We start from the raw sequence: 19774 nt of genomic DNA, 5'->3' as shown, positions 1-19774 counted from the left end.
TAAAATATAAAGCATTAGAAAGAAAGAAAGAAAAAACATGAAAAAATTACATACAAGTAAGAAAACTAAAAAATAGTACAAAGCACAACTCATAAAATTAAATAAACACTAACTAGTAACAACTTAACCGTCAAAAGCTAAAAAGAACTCTAAACAATAAAAGATGAAAAAAGCTAAGCATATATACAAAAAAACCTAAAAAAAAGAAAGAAAAAAATGCTAAGTACATGTGAGCTTAGGATCCACAACTACTTCAATATCTCATCATTGGCCATTAGTTGTTTACAAAGCAAAAAATCAGCATAAAACCCATGTCTTACAAACTTTATTGCAAGACCAATGAGCAAATACCATTAGCTGTGAATAAATGTCGATGAGCTTTGCTAGCCCACAAGGCTATACTATCAGCAAACTCTGAATCACTCAAGTCATTAGGACTTGTTTGGGGTCTTCTTGGGCCCTTTTATTTGGACACTTAGTGAAATGCTTAAAATGCTAATCAAGCTTTGACCAAGCTAGTGGCCTAGGCCTGAAAATGCATTTTTCCTTTTCTACAAAAAAGAAAATAGGCCAAAAGGTGATCTAATCATTAGATCTTCTGTCCTTGGGAAGGAATATGGACCTAACTACCTTTTTGTCTTGTAGTGAAGTACCTTTCACAAAGAATGTTTAAAAATTTTCGTCACTTTGTTCCCTCCCTTTTTGGAGGTGCTGCAGATCCCACTCTCTCTACACTCTCTCTCTAAAACGCATTTAGGGTGTTTTACTTGGGTAAGGGCTTCTTTTTCTCTCTCTAGGAGCCATGGCCTGCAGATCTGGACCTCCTACTCCATCATCCTCTCCACCAGCTCTCATGGAAGAGCTCACCATCCCCTCTTGTGAAGGTACAGATCTACACATCCTTGCAAGCTGAAGCTCTCCATCTCCATCACTAGCAAGCTCTCCATATCTATCATCCTCTCCACCAGCTCTCATGGAAGAGCTCACCATCCCCTCCTGTGAAGGTACAGATCTACACATCCTTGCAAGCTGAAGCTCTCCATCTCCATCACTAGCAAGCTCTCCATATCTATCTCCTCAAGGCCTCCATTTCCATCTCTGTATCCATCTGCATCTCCTCCACCTCCATCTCCATCACCATCTCCATCTTCATCTCCTCCATCACCATCCACATTTCCATCCTCCACCTCCATCCTCCATCTCCATCATCTCCATCACCATCCACATTTCCATCTCTGTATCCATCTACATCTCCATCTCCATTTGCTAGGTACAATGGCTCTACGGGACATCACCAACAAGCAATCAAAGTTTCGCTTGCACGTGGACTTAGACGAGGAGTATGTCACAATGCGAAGTAATCGAACGAAGGGATGTATTCCTGCTGAGGTGCTACGACTTCAAGGTGCAAAAGCCATTGATCTTTGGACTGATGGAAGCATTTATCCCCTTGATCCACAGACTGGTGCACCTCCCCCTTTTCGTAATATCACGCAGGTCGTACGCTTCTTGGGTGATGGTCATAATGGTTTCTTAGGGTACTGTCAGAGGCTCTATTCTTTGTACTTGCAGGAACTCTCAAATCAAAATCACCTCAGGAAGCTTCTAAAATTATGCAAGGCAGAAAAGGAAGAATGTGCGTCAACTTTCATGGCCATAAAGGAACATATGCTGGCTCGAGTCAAGGATCTAGAGAAGGAGGATGCAGAGCAGAAGATGAAGCTTGATGAAGGTGTGGAAAGCAGGGATCGAGCTATAGAGAACTATCTCCGTCTTCGAAACTCAACTCGGAACCTTCGCCGACGTGTCGATCATTTCACTCACCTCCCCGTGGGATATAATGCAAGGCAGCGAAAGCGCAAGCCTCTGAGTCTTCTTTCCAAAGATGGGGGGGGCTCGCAAGCGACGTGTGCATCAAACAAGGTAATCACAGCTTCAAAACTAGCATTACATTCCTTTTTCATATAGTTATGTCATTGACTCTGAACTATGTGATGTCCAGGGAATGTGCTAAAGCAATATTAGGTTGTTCTAATACTGAGGAGTCTATCCTTGAGTACATTATTCCAGAGCAGAAAGTAATCAATATGATAACCAATCCAGTAAATGGTGCGTTGTGTGACAGGATTCAAAAGTATTTTCTCAAGGAATTTGAGCAGATTGTCAGTCCCGTTGACATGCTCACTGTGTGCGACACAGCAGGTATCATAAGGGATACAGGGCTTTGTATACTTGCATCACAGCACGTCTACGAGGCAAAGGAATGACACGATCTATACTTCCAACACCATACAGTATAGTTATGGCAAGGAAGTCAGCAAACAACAATATTGCCGACTTGCTAGGCGGCTACAGATGGGTGGATGGTAGCATGCCAATGTCAAATTCAAAAGATTTTGCTTATAACAAGTTTAACAATGTTTACGTCGAGGTGGAGGCACTTCAACGAGCTATGATTCAGTTTTATGATATGACATTAGAGGAGACGGATGGAAAGGCTATATTTGTCCTCAAATTGGATGAATGTCAGGTTGTAAAGGGCCAAAGGGTGGAACGTACAAGTCTGACACTCATGAGCAGGGCATTGAAGCGAAAGAGCTTAGACGGCGAAGATGAAACAGGTGATGCGGAGAATAACTTGCACACAAAGCGACGTAAGCAAGATTACTTTGGAGTGCAGTCTGAGAAGAACATATGGTGGCAGGCGGCATGGACCCTTCCGCACGAGGACCATGACAGTCTGAGGTGGTGCTTCACCCGTACAGGTATTCAAGGAGTGATACACAGGCAATCAAATGGTGAAGTCTTGCATGTGCCTGGCACTGGTCACTTTGAAATAGAGTGGCACCTTGGTGGTGATCTTAAGACCCTAAAAGCGGTGCTAACACTTTGTTTCCATGCATCTTTTGTTGTCATCCAAGGATGCCAAGTGTCGCAGTGGGGAAGGCCAAACAAGCAACCAAGGTGAAAGGTCGTAAGCAGGCAAGTGCAAAGGGCTCAAATCAATTACAAAAAGGGAAGGGTATGCACGTCTGGCTCAATGGAATTATGAGCTGCAATCAAAGCAAGACACCATCTCGCGCAGAGGAGGATGCTACTTGGAACCCTATTCTTTCAATTCCACTGTCGCGAGTACATGTGTGTACCTTGCACGCAAGACTTAGAATTCTGGACAAATTGTTGATGCTCCACATCAATTATGCTTGGAACATGGAGCCAGAGTCACGGCAAGAACAGGGCATCCAAGAGCTTGAAGTTGTTTTATCATCCGTGGGGCTTCACGCAGGTGCTGTCACCCTCTCTAAGGATCGCAAAAACCCATCAAGTACCCAAGATAACCCTAATAAGATATGTATGGGTGGTGCAAAAGCAAGACACCTGCTCTCAAACTATGGTGAGGCTCAAAGCCATACACATTTTGAATTATGGAAGCAGATTTGTGATGTAACAACCTATCGAGGCAATGAGGCGACACTAGGATTGAAGCGTGCACATGTGTGGGAAGCTTGTGATGAGATGATGAGGCTTCTTGAGCGCCCGTATCTTGATGAAGCAGAGATAGCTACATTCAAGACTTCGATTGACAGATTCACAGAAGAAATGATCGATGCTTGGGGGGAAACTCATATAACACACTACATGCATATTCTCTATGCGCACAGTTCCTTCTTTCTAGATGAATATGGGTCTCTTGCACTCTGGAGCAACCAAGGCATGGAACGATCACATTACCAAGCCAAGGCGGCCTATTTTAAGAACACGGGTCATGGCGGTGGCAAGGTTCGCAGCAATGCGTTTCAAGAAATGTTCAATTGGTTTTATCGTGCACTTACTGGGAGAAAGGCCCAAAAGCGAGCCGGAAATTTATCTTTGAGGCGCAAAATCATGAAGGTGGTAGGTGCAAGGCGAAAGAGAAGGGTGCAATGTGTCAATGGCACGTGAAAGAGCGAGGCAATGGCACAGTGGTCGACTAAGAAATGGCCGCGTGTGGTTACCCACCCAATAATTCTTGTTCGCCAGTTTTTGGCGCGTTCATTGTAAATTGACTTTTTTGTAATTTTGGCCCCCTATAAATATCAGTGAGTTTTATAGTCATTTTTAAAAGTCTTGACTTGTGAGCTCTCTCTCTTCCTCTCCCCTTGACTCTCGCGCGCGCTCTCTCTCGCTCGTGCACTAATATCTCACGCACATGGAGCCCCCAAATGATCCTCCCTCCAATACGCAGGATGACATTTTCAAAGACCTTGGGCCCTTACCGGTGGCACATAGAACTGAAATCCCAAACATTTACCCACAAGCCCAAATGGATTTGGAAGCTGAGCGTGTGAGGCTTGAGCGAGAGGCCCAAGAAGCCCAAGAACGCCAAGAAGCGGAGAGATTACAGAAAGAAGCAGAGGACATGGAGGCAGCTGAGACAGCAAGAAAAGAAGCCGAAGAGACTGTCAGAACACAGGAGGAGGATGAGGCAGCAAAGAAAGCACAGGACGATGAGGCTGCCAAGAAGGCGGAAGAAGACGAGGCAGTTAGGAAGGCGGAGGCAGATAAGAAGGCTGTAGAAGAAGCTCAGGCCGCCGCAAGCAACGAGAGAAGATTAGCATTCTTTGCTGCGGAGGAGGATTGGCTTAACAAAAAAGCTCGCGGATTTGTTGCTGACCTGCGAATGGCCGGATACGAAGATGACACAATTTTGGAAGCGGCTATACAAAGTCTTCGAGCAGAATATACAAAGAGGAGAAATGAAGACACAGTAGAAAGGGAGCACCTGCCGAGTAATAGGATTCTCAATGCAATGCTAGACAGAGTCTTGGCTCATGCACTTGGTAAAGGAAAGAGAAAACTCTCAGCTGAGGAAGTAGAAAATAAGAGACAGAAGCTTGAACGAGAAGCCAGGGCAGCAAACACACGGAGGCTTCGTGAGGAAAAAGAAAGGAAAGATGAAGAGGAGCGAGTAAGGAAGGAGGCAAAGTAGAGAGCAGCTCAGAAGACTCCATCTACAAAGGCAAAGAAAACTCCAACACCTGCAAAGGCTAAGAAGGGGAAAACCATTCCTAAACGCACAGAACCCCCTTCCGATAACTTCCAAGAGCAGCGACAAAAGTTCAAAAATGACACGCCAGCTTGGACTTGCCACGCGCAAGCACCACCGCCCCCAACAACGCAGAAGAAGCAAAGGTGGAGACCAGGGATAGTTGCCCTTAGAGAAATTCGCAAATATCAGAAGACCTGCACATCCGAAGGCACCTTTTGGGCGTCTCGTCAAAGAGATTATCCACGACCAGCGCCGCCGGGATGTCAATCGTGTGTAAGCGGCGGCACTAGGCGCTCTGCAACAACAAGGTGCCGAGGATATTTTGGTTTCACTTTTCCAAGACGCGGTTTTGTGCATGGTGCATGCAAAACGTGTCACTTTGAAGCCATCTGATCTTCGTCTAGCTAGGCGTATCCGTGGAGAGGACGCTCTCTTTCACTAGATAGGGGAAGGCTTTGTAATGCAACAAATCCGTGTTTTGTAATCTCAATTTGATTAATGAAAAACCATGTCTATTTTCAAAAAAGTTATTTTCTATTGCAAGTGATTGTCGTCTTGTCAAGGTAATTGTAGTCTTTTGCATGTAATTGTTGTCGCTACGTACATTCGACCTCATGTGAACGCTCGTCTGCCCCACCACCCGTTCGACTTTGGCTCGACTCGACGGGCCGATTTCTCCTGCGTATGGCCCCAAAAGGGTAAATCAGATGTGCGGGGTGCGCCGGGGCCGACGAGGGGGGCCGGTGGTCGCGCCGTGGAACCTGTGTGCCACGGAGCGACTTTTGCCTGTTTGACCAGGCAAAAGTCGCTCCGTGGCACACAGGTTCCACGGCGCGACCACCGGGCCCCCCCCGGCCCCGGCGTAGCTGGTCAAACAGGCAAAAGTCGCTCCGTGGCACACAGGTTCCACGGCGCGACCACCGGCCCCCCCCCCGTCGGCCCCGGCGCACCCCGCACATCTGATCTACCCTTTTGGGGCCATACGCAGGAGAAATCGGCCCGTCGAGTCAAACAGGCAAAAGTCGCTCCGTGGCACACAGGTTCCACGGCGCGACCACCGGCCCCCCCTCGTCGGCCCCGGCGCACCCCGCACATGTGATCTACCCTTTTGGGGCCATACGCAGGAGAAATCGGCCCGTCGAGTCGAGCCAAAGTCGGACAGGTGGTGGCAGACGAACGTTCACAAAAATTGATTGAAACATCATGACAGGACACGACAACAACATATAAACACATCAAGAAGATAAAACTTAAAATCAGCTCGAAAAACATCTTGATGTCATTAATCGTTTGATTTTCACAAAAGGCAAATGAGTACATTGGATCTAGCCAACTCGCTTGATGAGCTTGGTGAAAGCCTCGTGGGTGAAAGTCTTTACTGATGGTTTGTCACCAATGCGTTCGGCTATCTCTTTGGCATCAGTGATGCCTTGTCCAAGGCTAAGGCCACAAAATCCTAGGAAAGACCCTGCACTTTTATCACCAAAGCTATAGATAGCTGCTTCCCTATTTACAAGAATACATTTATGGGCATTTTGGGCTATAGGGGCTTCAGACAGGATGGCGCTTAGGGCTCTGCACTTCAAAAATTCAGCTTGCGCATCATTTGAAAAGTCGTTGTGAATCACGCGAAGCATCTCGGCATTGAAGCTCGGGATGTAGTGCCATAGCGCAGCATCTTTCCCCTCCACCTCCTTTCGTGCTCCACCCTTTCGGCTTGCGAACCAGTCCATTTCTCTTGCGGTCTACAAAGTAGATAGAAGAATGAGTTGACTTCAAAAAATTACAAATTAAGAAGGGAAGAAATTGGGTGTACTACCTCAGTGGCATCATCATGATCCGCAAGGTCTGCATCACTAATATTGATGCTCTCGAGGCTGACGGAATCCGAAATGGCAAGCGGCTTGTGAGGGGCAAAGCTAGTTTCTGGCACACTCTCGTAGAAATCCTTGCACTGGGATATTTGTACAAGAGTCTCTGCCACAAGGGACTCTATTGAGGCATGATTTTCCGGGAGCGCAAGCACCTTTGTGACATCTGCGGAACTGAAGTCAATGCGGATGTCATCATCTTTGGACGGCTGTTGTGTGTCTCGCGCATGCCCGCGTACATAGCAATGACTGAGAGAGTTTCATCCTGGTGCAGCCCAAGGACATGGGCGATGTCATCCAAAAATAAGAACTCTACACCTTCTACTATGATGGGGTGTAGAGTTCGCACTTCGAGCTCTGGAACTTCATCCATGACATCGTCCCCTTCGATGTCCCGTTTCACAGCCTCAGCTTGCGGCTCTTCCGCCAGAGTCACAAGTGCAAGAGATGCTTCTTGCACTGGGGTAACAATCTCCTCCTTTGGGTCAGCTTCCTTGATCAAGAGATAAGGTGTGGCTTTCTTTGGAGGAGTGGCCTTCCTCTTTCCCTTGCTTTTCTCTGTTCCCTCCAAGATCAGGAGGGCAAGAGTCATGTCCCACCTCAAAAAACTTGTGCCGATGTTGCCCATTCCAAGACCTACCAGGTTATCTTCTTCCTCCTCCCTTAGATATGTGCTACTAAGGCCTTTGAGGAATCTTGCAAGCCTAAACCTGAAATTTTTGTCCGCTTTGTAGGTATGCTTGATAAGATCCACAGGCACCCAAGTCCCCTCCTCGTCTTCAAAGTTGACACAATATTCAGCCATGTATGTGTCCATGTAGCTAGTGAACGCCCCAAACACGTCATTATGGAGTTCGGCGGTGCCTTCCATGTCAATAGATGTCTGAAAGATGGGTGCAAGCTTCTCGATCAAGTGACCGAGGTCAAGCTTGTGCAATTGAGATAGGAGAGCTTGGGCGGGGGTGGCCATGCTTGAGTAGCAAAGGAGACGAGGGGACCGCAAAGATGCCGAGAGTGAGGAGATGAACTCAAAGTGGCCAAAAGTGACTTATAAAGAGGTCTTTAAAACTTTTTTTATGTTTAAAAATTCACTTAAAACCTCCAAAAAAATAAAAACACGCGACATAACTTAAAAGTGCACAAAATTGAACGCGCAAATTGCGCGTAGCCAAAATTGTTTTGAATTAATCTCTCAAAATCTGTTACATAGCTTGCTTGATATGGATACATCTAGGGAAGGGAATGCTTTTACAAAAGTAAGATGCCTCTTTCCTCTTACGTAGAGGTGTGTTATTAATCACAAATGAAAAGTCACCTTTCAGTGCAAACCTAAGGCCTAAGTACTCCCTTAGGTTCGCCATATTCCAATCTGCATTTACTACGATATCCCACACATCAGCTTGCGTGCTAACATGTACATCAAGCTGTTCTGCATCATTGATGCCCGAATCGAGTGCTTGCCATTCGCCTCCAGTCAGCTTCCAACGTCTGTAAGGAAAGATATTAGAGAGTTGTTGCTTTCCAAGCTGGTACCGAACGACCATCTTCTCCGACACCACCATGCACTTTATCTTGTCACCCTGATGTTGAATAACCTTCAAATCGCACGAAGGTGGCAAACAGGCACTCATTACTGTGCCTCCCTTTGCAATCCACATTGTAGGAGTCCGGTGAACATCAGCCTCCTTGAACAAAAACACAAACAAATGTAAAGGCATGAAGAACGTGAGAGTCGCACGATGTGACCCATAGGTGCACTTCATTGCATTGCACACATCAATCTCAATCCGACGTCTGGTTAGTGCAACCAAAGTATTGTCGGGCTTTGGCCAATCATGGTCCGTGAGACTTGGTGTAGGGAGCCTCCGTAGAGTCCCAGAACCATCTCTTGACGTGGGTACAATATACTCTGCATAAAAGAAGAAAATTGAGCGCTCTAAAAGCTCCGATGCCGAACAACTAGTATATAGTAGCTTGCCGATTTCAAAGTGGTGCGTCTCAAAGGTTCCAGAAAGGGCCTCTAAAGGCTCCCATTCCACAAATGTCGACGGAAAGATGTCTGCACAGAACATTACAAGAACACACTTGAAAAAATCAAGCTTCCGTAGTAACATGAAATGATATTAGCATGTCTCAGTGCAGCCCATAAAACAAGAAGCACAAATAAAACTTACAATTTGCAGGAAAGCGTTTGTGATTGGCATCGTCAACACGGAGTTGCGATGCCTTGTACACGTGTTGGATCATCGCCTGCTTGCTTCCGTCAGCCCCCTGCTTGAGATCCACTATGCGACCCTTCCAATGGTGTGACTTTAACCCTATGTATCTGCGAGAGACTTTGTGGGCTCCCCTTGTGCTTGGACGCATTGTCACCCACATTCCTTTTGCAAAGGTGCTTGTAACCCACAAGCCAGTGTTGTCTTGTTCGTTGCTGCTGCTAAAGGACTCCACCCTTGAACGAGGTCGGTGACTCATTGTGCTTGGCTAACCGATTAAGCTAAATGCTATGAAGTTGTAGGTGTGTGAGAAGATCTCTGTAATTTAATGCTAGCAGAGCATATAAGCTGGCAAGAGGAGTCAAGAATGTGTATAAGCTAGCAAGAGGAGAGTGAAGAATGTGTGCAAGCAAGAGAGGATGGACTTGATGGGGAAAAAAGTGGACTGTTTTCCAAGCTTTCCATAGCCAAGAAGATCTCTGCAACCTAATGCTAGCAGAGCATATAAGCTGGCAAGAGGAGTCAAGAATGTGTATAAGCTAGCAAGAGGAGAGTGAAGAATGTGTGCAAGCAAGAGAGGATGGACTTGATGGGGGAAAAAGTGGACTGTTTTCCAAGCTTTCCATAGCCAAGAGGAGAGTGAAGAATGGGGGAAAAAGTGGACTGTTTTCCAAGCTTTCCATAGCCAAGAAGGCACAGAAAGATAGATCTAACTTTAGGAGGGAAGGGGAAGGCAGAATGGGGAGGGAGGAGGCCAAAAAAAGACTCTTTTAGTTAGAGAGAGACTCAAAACCGAATTGCTAGTTTTAGAGAGAGGAAGAGGGAGTGGGGAGAGGGAAAAGTAGCTTTAAATGAGGGATAATGATGGGGGGGCGTTTTTGGCCCTAGCCCACTTTTGGAGGTGGGGTCATTTATGCCAGTTTGAGCTGTCTTTATTAAAAAAAGGTGGGAAATTTGATTTTATTGAAAGATTTTGCATTTTTCAGCCCAATTTCTTTAAAAAAATGGTATGATTCAAGTTTGACCCCTACATATTAGGGGCAGGGAAACCCAACATTTTTCTCCACATGGCCTTCTCCCATTGCACCACTCCTTAATGACTGTCATTAGGCTTGGGGCAAATTAAAGGGCCCAAGAAGACCCCAAACAAGTCCTAATGCCTCAGGACCTTCAACATACAATTTCATTAAAGCATCTAAACTTTTTATCTCTAGACGATTTCTTAGCTTGTCTTTTATCATAGTACGTGCACTAAAGCCTCTTTCACAAATTGCAATACTGGAACATTGTACAAGGGCAACTTGACAAATAGATACTACATTGGGGAATGCATCTTTCCACAAATCATTGCATGCAATAGATGAAGTTACCTCTGGGAGACTATACCTCACCCAATCCCTTGATGCTTGATGCTTGAACTTTGTATACTCTTTTTTGAACTGCTCAGGATTGATCACTGCATTAAAATCTTGCACATGAAGCTTTTTAGAGGAACCATAGAACTTACATATTCAATCGACCTCGTTGATGCCATAGGTTTTCAAAGGCCTTTCTAACAATGGATGTTGTGCAGGCACCAACACCTTCATACAACTCAACACAGAGTTGTCATCAAACCTAGAAGTTAAATTTTCAATCACAGCATTTGCAAAAGATATTTGAAAATCCAATGCTCTGTTCAAATCTTCCCCAAACAAATCACGAGTCAAATCATGATTATACATTCTATTACCACGCAAAGCATTTCTCAAACCATATAAATATCCTTTTTCAGGACCATACTTTGGAAGTAAAGCATATCCATTCACTCCATATGTATAAGCATTTATATCAACATCTGGAGCATCCACATAATATTGTTTGATGTAAGCAATCTCATCGTGTACAAGACTTTCAACAGCAGTGACATCAACAAATTTCTTTTGGAACATTTGACTCAAAGTAGCTAATCCTCTTAAAATGTCAGCCATAAAATGCAAGCAATAAAGACACTCAAAATCTGATAAATCAAGGGAAAAAAGGGGCCTCAGTCTTTGTAATGGTAAGAATAGAATCCAAAGATTTCACAACTCTAATTACTGCTCGATACCTGCTTAGCCATCTAATATCAAATGTGTGTTCCAATCAAAGAATAGGGCATGCAAGATCAGCTTGCATGATTTCAAGGCCCTCTAATCTCTTGGAACTTCCATTGAAGTAGCTTGCAATAGCATTGACTAGTTTGTCAAGCTTTTTGCAATACTCCATCTCTTTGGCCACATTTGATACTGCTAAAGCAGCACGATGTGCTACACAATGTATCGAAGTCAAGAATGGATTCACATGTTTTTTAAGCAATGCTTGAACTCCATTATCTTTTCCTACCATTGTAGCACATCCATCAGACCCAAAAGCAACAAATTTAGAAAAATCAAGGTTCATTTTCTTGAGCTCTTCAAGAATCGCCTCATAAATAGATTTAGCAGTACCATCATGAACACGCACGATTCCATAGAAGATCATTTTTGGAATGCAAGCACTCTCAAGAGATAAGAAAGATAAATGACCATATGACCATGTCGAGAGATATCATTAGACTCATCAATTAAAACTCCAAACCATGGACTAGCTGCAATCTTCTTTATGGTAAAATCCATAAGACACTTTGCCATACAAAATATCATCTCAGCACATGCTTTATCATCATTATATAGAGTAGTAGTGTATGGAGCATGACAATCTTGCACATATTTTATGATATAAGGAAAATCTGCAAATGCCATGTTTCTCTTTGCAACAATGAGATATGCACCTCTAAACAAACATAATAAAGCTTGATCTTTTATCTCTACTACTTTTTGCATACTATTTTGAATGCAATATTTATTCTCAATAAGCATTCATAGCTGCCTTATGACAATCAGTTTGTGCATGAGACTTAAAATTACTTACCTTGAAGTTTATCGATCTACCTTTGGCATACGCAGAATGTGGATGAGGATACTTTAAGCAAAATTTACAAAATAATTTCACCTCCTTATCATCATACTCGAGCCACTTATAATCATCTAGCCATTCTTTTTGAAAGAGTGCACGCCTTTCATTTTTTCAATCATACTCGACCCCCTCTCTTCAAGAGACATACACTTCAAGGCTTCATCAGTAACATTAGCAACACTCACACAAGCTGATGATGAACCAGATTCATTCTCAACAACCTTTTTAGCCTTTTTAGAAATTTTAGTTACATCAATGCTAGCCCAAGTACGAAGTGTACCTTGTCTTTTATCTTTTGATTTAGGTGCCATGATGAAGCATAAACCTTACCTCAAAATAGACACCTTTTCTATAATTTGATAATACAAAGAATAAGAACCTCGCCTGCGCACGCACACACACACACACACACACAAGCCTTTAGGTATGTCTGCCCTTGCAGTTCCCTAAATTGGCTACTCAAGTTAAGGCCAGCCTGGTCAGTTAATAAGCCTGCAGGCATTGGTCGCCTAGGTGTGATTTGTCCGGCACGGCGGCATGTGGCCTTCTACCTTAGGTGATGGCCCATCGGCCAGCAGCCACCATGAGCTCCTCGACGCCACCCCAAACTTGTACCAAACAGAGAAAGACATCGATCTCAATGCCAGGCTCCCACCCTTCCCGCAGGCGGTGTGAGTCACTCTACTGTGTGTGACTTGTTGATGGTTGGACTATATAATATATATATTTATTTATTTTTGTGGGCTGCTTTGTCATTGCCTTTATCTGGCTCGACCAGCTCGCAGGCACGCACGCACGCTACACCACTCTCATTTGGACGAAAAGAAAAGGGTAAAACTGGGATTTGGAACTTGGCCAACCCTCTCTCATCAGTCTTGATCATTTTTATCAAGACGAGGCAAGCCAAGAAGGACTGTTGGTGACAAAAATGAAGGTTTGTAAAAAAAGAAAATCTTTTGGAGGGAAACAGTCTACGCTTCCCCTTTGAGTGTGCTCAGCACGATTCCCTGAGTGCATGCAAAGCGATAGGAAGGAGTCTGGAAGGGCCATGCAACAGGACTCCAAAGTCCAATATGAAGGTTTAGAATGGGAGGTGGGCAGCAGCAGTGGGTGGCAAAGGAAATATGAAAGGCTGTAAAAGGGAGTAGAGGTAAAAAACCCAAAGTTGAGGCCGCCATAGCCTCTGACCTCGAGGATAGAGAGTCGAGACAGAGAATAAAAATCGTGCAGAAAAGCAAAAACCAGGGAGAGAGAAGAAGATTACCTCGGTCCTCTTCACGAGTCGGCGGGCGGGCAGGGGAGAGATAAAACCCCTAGTTAAGGTTTAGTGTTGCAAGCGATGGCATCATGGCAAGCAGGTTTTGACGTTCGTCGCTTCGAAGCCGGTGCACACACAGGCAGTGCCGCAGAAGAAAGAGGGTCAGGACTCAGGACTCAGGACGATGGTCGAGACTCGATGCAGTTGAGATTCGAGAAGGCTGAAGCACAGAGGGGCCAGTGCCGCATGTGCCATGAAGAATTTAGAAAAATTAACAAATAATAATAAAATTATTAATCCTAATCCCTGGCCCCACCCTTTTTTTTTCCTCCACTCACACTCACACTCTCACTCCCATCCCCAACCTTATCCTCGGCCCTCTACCTGTCTTTAAATCCACCATAATAAATTAAATACTATATACTAATATTAAGTATAGTTTAATATATATATTATATTATATACTATATAAATTAATCCTCCTAGTGCTAGTGTGAACCGGTCGGAATCCCTTTCGAAAAAGCTCCACGAGGTTTCAATCCTTTTCATGGAATTTTTGAACAAATTACCACTTCCTCCCCGACTCTAGCTGAACAAGTATTCGCACAATCTGAACCGGCCCAAGGTTGAAGCGAACCCGACTTTTCTCGAACCTTGCAGGCTTCCCACCTTCGTTGGTCTACCTTGTTCCTCTTGCAGCGCCGTCGTGAGACTCCACGCTAGACAGCATGAATATGTCATCACCGATGGCCAGCCAGTTCACCATGCGCCCTCCCTCTAAGTCGTCCCGCCATAGCCATCATTGGTCTACCTTCTCCCTCTTGTAGCGCCGTCGTGAGCCTCCACGCTAGACAGCACGAATGTGTTGGCACCAATGACCAGCCAGTTCACCATGCGCTTCATCTTGGTGTAGCAGAAGATGGAGAGCATGGCCGAGAAGCTGGCGATGACGAAGGAGAGAACGATGGCAAGGCCGATGTCGTCGTGAACCTCCACCCCAAAATCATGTCGGTGTAGCAGAAGACGGAGAACATGGCCAAGAAGCGGGCGAGAGGATGCTGGCAGGCCCTTTTTTTTTTCTTTTTTTTTTTAATAGATGACTGCTAGAGTCGGAGATGAGCCATGACAGGCAGGTTAGTGCTATGGAAGTTTACGCACTTAATCCCAGCTTAATTGTATAATAATAATTTGCAAGCGAGAGCTTCCACATTTTCGTTTGGGATGAAGGTGTTGGTGGAATAGGCAGATTATGGGCGACCGAGTAATGAGTATAAGAAAGTTGTGACCTTTGCTTCCCGGGTTAGTATGCTGAGTATATGCATCTTCTTTAACAGCATTTTAATATAATTTTTTATTTTTTTGAAGCACCCTCTTAGACGCTTCATTTTCTATGTAAACCTTTTTCAACGTTACTTATATGTATGAAGGTTCTTCTTGATGGGCTCATTTTTGTTGCGTATTGCACTCTCATGCTTTCATTTAACAATTTTCGGATTGTTTTATGAATGAGTTACCTCCTGGATTACTTAATTCTAGACCAAAAGACCATAGGATCGACATTATTCTTGGTAGTATTCCGCCTTATAGAGCTCCTTGTAGAGTAAATTTTCTAGAGAAAAAAGAAATCGAGTCTCAGATTGAGCACCTACTTAATAGGAAACTTTTAGGCCTAGTAGTTTACCATACGGAGTACCTATTCTTCTCGTCAAAAAGAAGAAGGGAGTACCTATTCTTCTCGTCAAAAAGAAGAAGGGAATGTTTTGCATGTGCATAGACTACTGAGCTTTAAATAAGAATATTGTTAGATATCATATCCCATGTATGGATGATCTCTTATATAAGTTCGGAGGAGCCAAAGTAGTTTCCAAAATTGACCTTAAGGCATGCTATCATCGGGTTAGAATGGTTGAAGAAGATGTCTATAAGACCACTTTTTGAATATAAATGGATCATTATGAGTTTTTAGCAATGCCTTTTGGGCTTACTAACACACTGGCTACATTTAGTTGCATGATGAACCATATACTCCCAAAGTACCAAAATTTCGCGGTTGTTTTCTTTGATTATATCTTGGTCTTTAGCAAAGATGAAGATGAGCATGAGAAACATCTAGAGATAGTATTCAATCTTTTGAAAGAAAATCAAATCTATGCTAACCTAGACAAGAGTGAATTCTTTAAAAAAAATGAATACCTCGGACATATTGTGTCTGCAGAAAAAATTCCTATCGATCCTAAAAAGATAGAGACCATTAGATCATGGCCTAGACCAAAGAAAATTCATGAGTTGAGAGATATTTTCTTGCTTTATGTTCTTATTTTAGAAGATTTGTAAAAAATTAATTGAATTATTGAAAAAGGCTAAAGTTTTTCTTTGGAGTGATATGCATGAAAAATCTTGTGCTTATGCAAGATAACTATTTGATTTCTTTTGAAAGTAGAAATTAAAACCATATGAGCTTAAGTATAGTACTTATGATAAAGAATTGATTGCTATTGTTCATGCATTGAAAATTTAGAAACATTATCTTATGTGATCTGAGTTTATCATTAAGACTGATCTTAACAAAGTATTAAACACTTGCTTTCACAACCTTTAATATTAGATAGACATATTAAGTAGGAATCTTTTATTCAAAGTTTTCAGCCAACTATTCAATATAAACCTGGATGTGAAAATGTTGTTGCTAATGCTTTAAGTAGGAGACCTACCATTAATAATATATTTGTTATTGAAGACATTTCTTTTGATAACATGAAAGCAATATATGAAAATGATTCTGATTTTTCTAATGCATATAACAAGATGAAAGATAATGATTGGTTACCTCATTCAAATTATTCATATGATGATGGTTTTCTTTTCTTCCAAAATAAATTATGCATTATTAGACCATTTAGGCAAGCTATTATTGACCTCCTTTTGTTAGACATAGAGGAGTATCATCTACTTTGAAAATAGGTTGCCAAAGATTTCTTTTGGCCTACTTTGCATAAAGATGTTGCTAAGTTTGTGTTTAAATGTGTTGTTTGTCAAAAGACTAAGAGTCATAAGGTAGAAATTTGGTTTGCTTATGTCTTTACCTATTCCTAATGAACCATGTGAAGAAATAAGTATGGATTTTATTATTGGTTTTCCTTTGACTACTAACTAGAATAATATGATTTGGATTATAGTAGATGGATTTAGTAAATATGCTTACTTTATTGTTTATAAAAAGACATTGACTACCTATCAAGCTACACATGTTTTCATTAAACAAGTATTTATGCATCATGGTTTACTAAAGATCATTGTTTCTGATATGTAGTGACTTTTGGACTACTTTATTCGATAATCTTAGAGAAAAACTTGATTTCTCTATTGCTTTTCATCCTGAATCTAATAGATAATTATTGACTTGCTTAAATCATATGTCTCATCTCAGCCTAAGCAGTGGGATAAGTATTTATATATTTTTTAATTTATATATAATAATTATCCTCATATTGCTACTAAGAAAGCACTATTTGAGATATTCCACGGTAAGACTTTGCTAACTCCTACGATTAGACTTTCACATTCTATAAAGGCCCCAAATTTTTTTGTTAGAGACTTTGACCAAATTCATGAGTTAGTAAAATTGAATATTAAAAAATCTCAAAAGAAATACATGAAGTACACAAATCAAAAACGCAAACATGTCATCTTCAATAAAGGCAATTATGTACTTCTTCAATGAAGGCAATTATGTACTTCTTCGTATTGAGAAAAGGAGACTTAAGTCTGTAGAGACAAATCTTGTAGTAAAGTTAGCTCTTAGAGATCCAAAAACTTCTAAAAAAAGTCTCCTTAGAGATCCAAAAATTTCTCACTTTATCACAAGTATTTCCAATCAACCTGATAAATTTGATTATTTCAAAAGCTCTAAGCATCATCAAAACAATTACAACACTTCCCTCATCTGAGATCCAAAAATTGTTCACTTTATCACAAGTAGGTCCAATCAGGCCGATAAGTTTGATTATTTGCAAGCTTCAAGCTTCATCAAAACAACCACAAACCTTCCCAAGGGGATCGACACAGAGGGACTTTTTTGGAGCGAGCTTTTTTTGACAAAACAATATCTCTCTATACCCTCTATCCTTGTCTTCTCTCTCTTCTCCTCCCCTCCTCCTCCCTCCTCCCACACCCACCAAACCACCCTTCTTCCCCCCACCCCACCCCACCCCACCCCTCCCTTCACCTCTCCTCTGAAAGATCCGTGTCCCCACCATGCAACGAATTCTGGGGTGCTAGCAGCGGAAGTAGCACTTCTTGCACAGGGCAAGGTCCCTCACTCGGGGCCTCGCCCACATATATCCGAACAAGAGACTAATCCCTCCGTTCTTCCAAAACTGAACCCGAAAAAACTTCCCTCGCCCGGAAAGCATGGGCGATTCCTCCAGGATAATTTTACTCTAACGTAGTCTCAAGAGCCTTAACTAACTGAACTGATCTGACCGAACCCGTAAGTCCCATAGTCAGATCAAGGAAAAGACTTGCACTTGGATCATAGAGACTAATTCTTTTTTCCTCATTGAGAGGCACAACCGTTGATTCTTTTCCATAGAACAATTTTTTATCCCGGATTTACTCATCTATCGTACCATAATAGAATTGAGTCTCATTTTTGGGATCCATCAATCCAGCCTAGCCCCATCCAGTCCCGTGGGTTAGCCAACCGCCTAACTGTAGTGATGGGATCCATTTAAGAATTTGATTAGGTTTTGTCCCGGGTACCAGGGAAAAGAGTTCCCAGGCCCCCTAGCCAAATATTCATGCAAACTTAAAACTAGTCACACCACTTACACACCCAATATGAAATTGCCTTTTTCACAGATTCAGCTATCTTTAAAAATAATCTTTTTATGAAACTATAGTATCATTGATCATAATCCTCCAAAATATCCGGATGAATCATAATTTCCAATTTTTCCTTCATCGGTGTACCTATGGCATCATTGGCAACCAGAACGCTCACCACCTGTCCACTTAGGGGCCTTTTCGATAGTTCCTAGCTCATAGTACCCAGCAATATATTCACTTGTATAAATCAAAATGGAATCTTCATTGAAGATCAGCAAGATCAACCAACAGATCCATATAAAAAAGCCATGGACTCATCCGTTGAGGATCAGCAAGGTCAATCAACCAGATCCATAACCTAATTCAGAAAACAACTCTTACTCCTTGCTCCAATATCTTCCACGATGCACGTGTGGGTATCTACGACGACCCATAGCCCAAGCACTGTATGGTCAGCACCCTCTAGGATCCTTCGCAGAGGTCACGCAGCGCTTCACTCATAGGCCGCTTCCTTGGTCCCTCATCCACCGTACAAGAAGCTCACCATTTAAATCGAACCGAGGCTGGTCAAGATCTCCGTCGACCTTGCAACGTGAGACGTCCTTCGTTGACTCTCCGTCAGCTGTTGCAACTTTATCAGTTAGGTCTCCACGACCTCATTCTCACAAGACGGTCAAAATGCTTCCCCAGCATTCTTGACATAAAACAGTCACTTAAAAACAAGTCAAAAATACAGTTTCTATAACGAACTCTCATCTTTTCACATTGTTCCACATCAATCCTCATTTATTTCATATGTATTCCCATTCTCATCACATCATTTTCCATCTCAATCACATCTTTCCTCATTTATCCACATCAGATCTCATCCACTCGCATTTACTCATATCCACATCTTAATCACATCTTTCCTCATTTATCCACATCAGATCTCATCCACTCGCATCTACCCATATCCACATCTCATCACATCATATTCATTCACATCACATATCACATCTATCCCAATTTACATCACATCTCATTCACTCACATCCCGATTCACATGACATCACATCTATCCCAATTTACATCACATCTCATTCACTCACATCCCAATTCACATGACATCACATCTCATTCATATTCATCTCATCACATCATATTCATTCACATCCCGATTCACATCACATCACATCTATTCACGTCCATCACATTCATTTACATCACATCCATTTACATCCATCACATTACATTCATTCATATCCATCACATCCATTTACATCCATCACATCACATTCATTCATTCATATCCATCACATTCATTTACATCACATTCATTCATTCACATGATATCACATCTCATTCATATTCATCTCATCACATCATATTCATTCACATCATATTCATTCACATCCCGATTCACATCACATCACATCTATTCACGTCCATCACATTCATTTACATCACATCCATTTACATCCATCACATTACATTCATTCATATCCATCACATCCATCACATCACATTCATTCATTCATATCCATCACATCACATTCATTCATATCCATCACATTCATTCTCATAACCATCCCATCACATACATTCTATCCACATT

The sequence above is a fragment of the Cibotium barometz genome, chromosome 34, assembly GCF_041138505.1.
Source record: "Cibotium barometz isolate CiBa-2024 chromosome 34, ASM4113850v1, whole genome shotgun sequence".
NCBI lineage: Eukaryota > Viridiplantae > Streptophyta > Polypodiopsida > Cyatheales > Cibotiaceae > Cibotium > Cibotium barometz.
The sequence above is the reverse complement of the archived record's forward strand: the minus strand, read 5'-3'. Positions refer to the sequence as shown.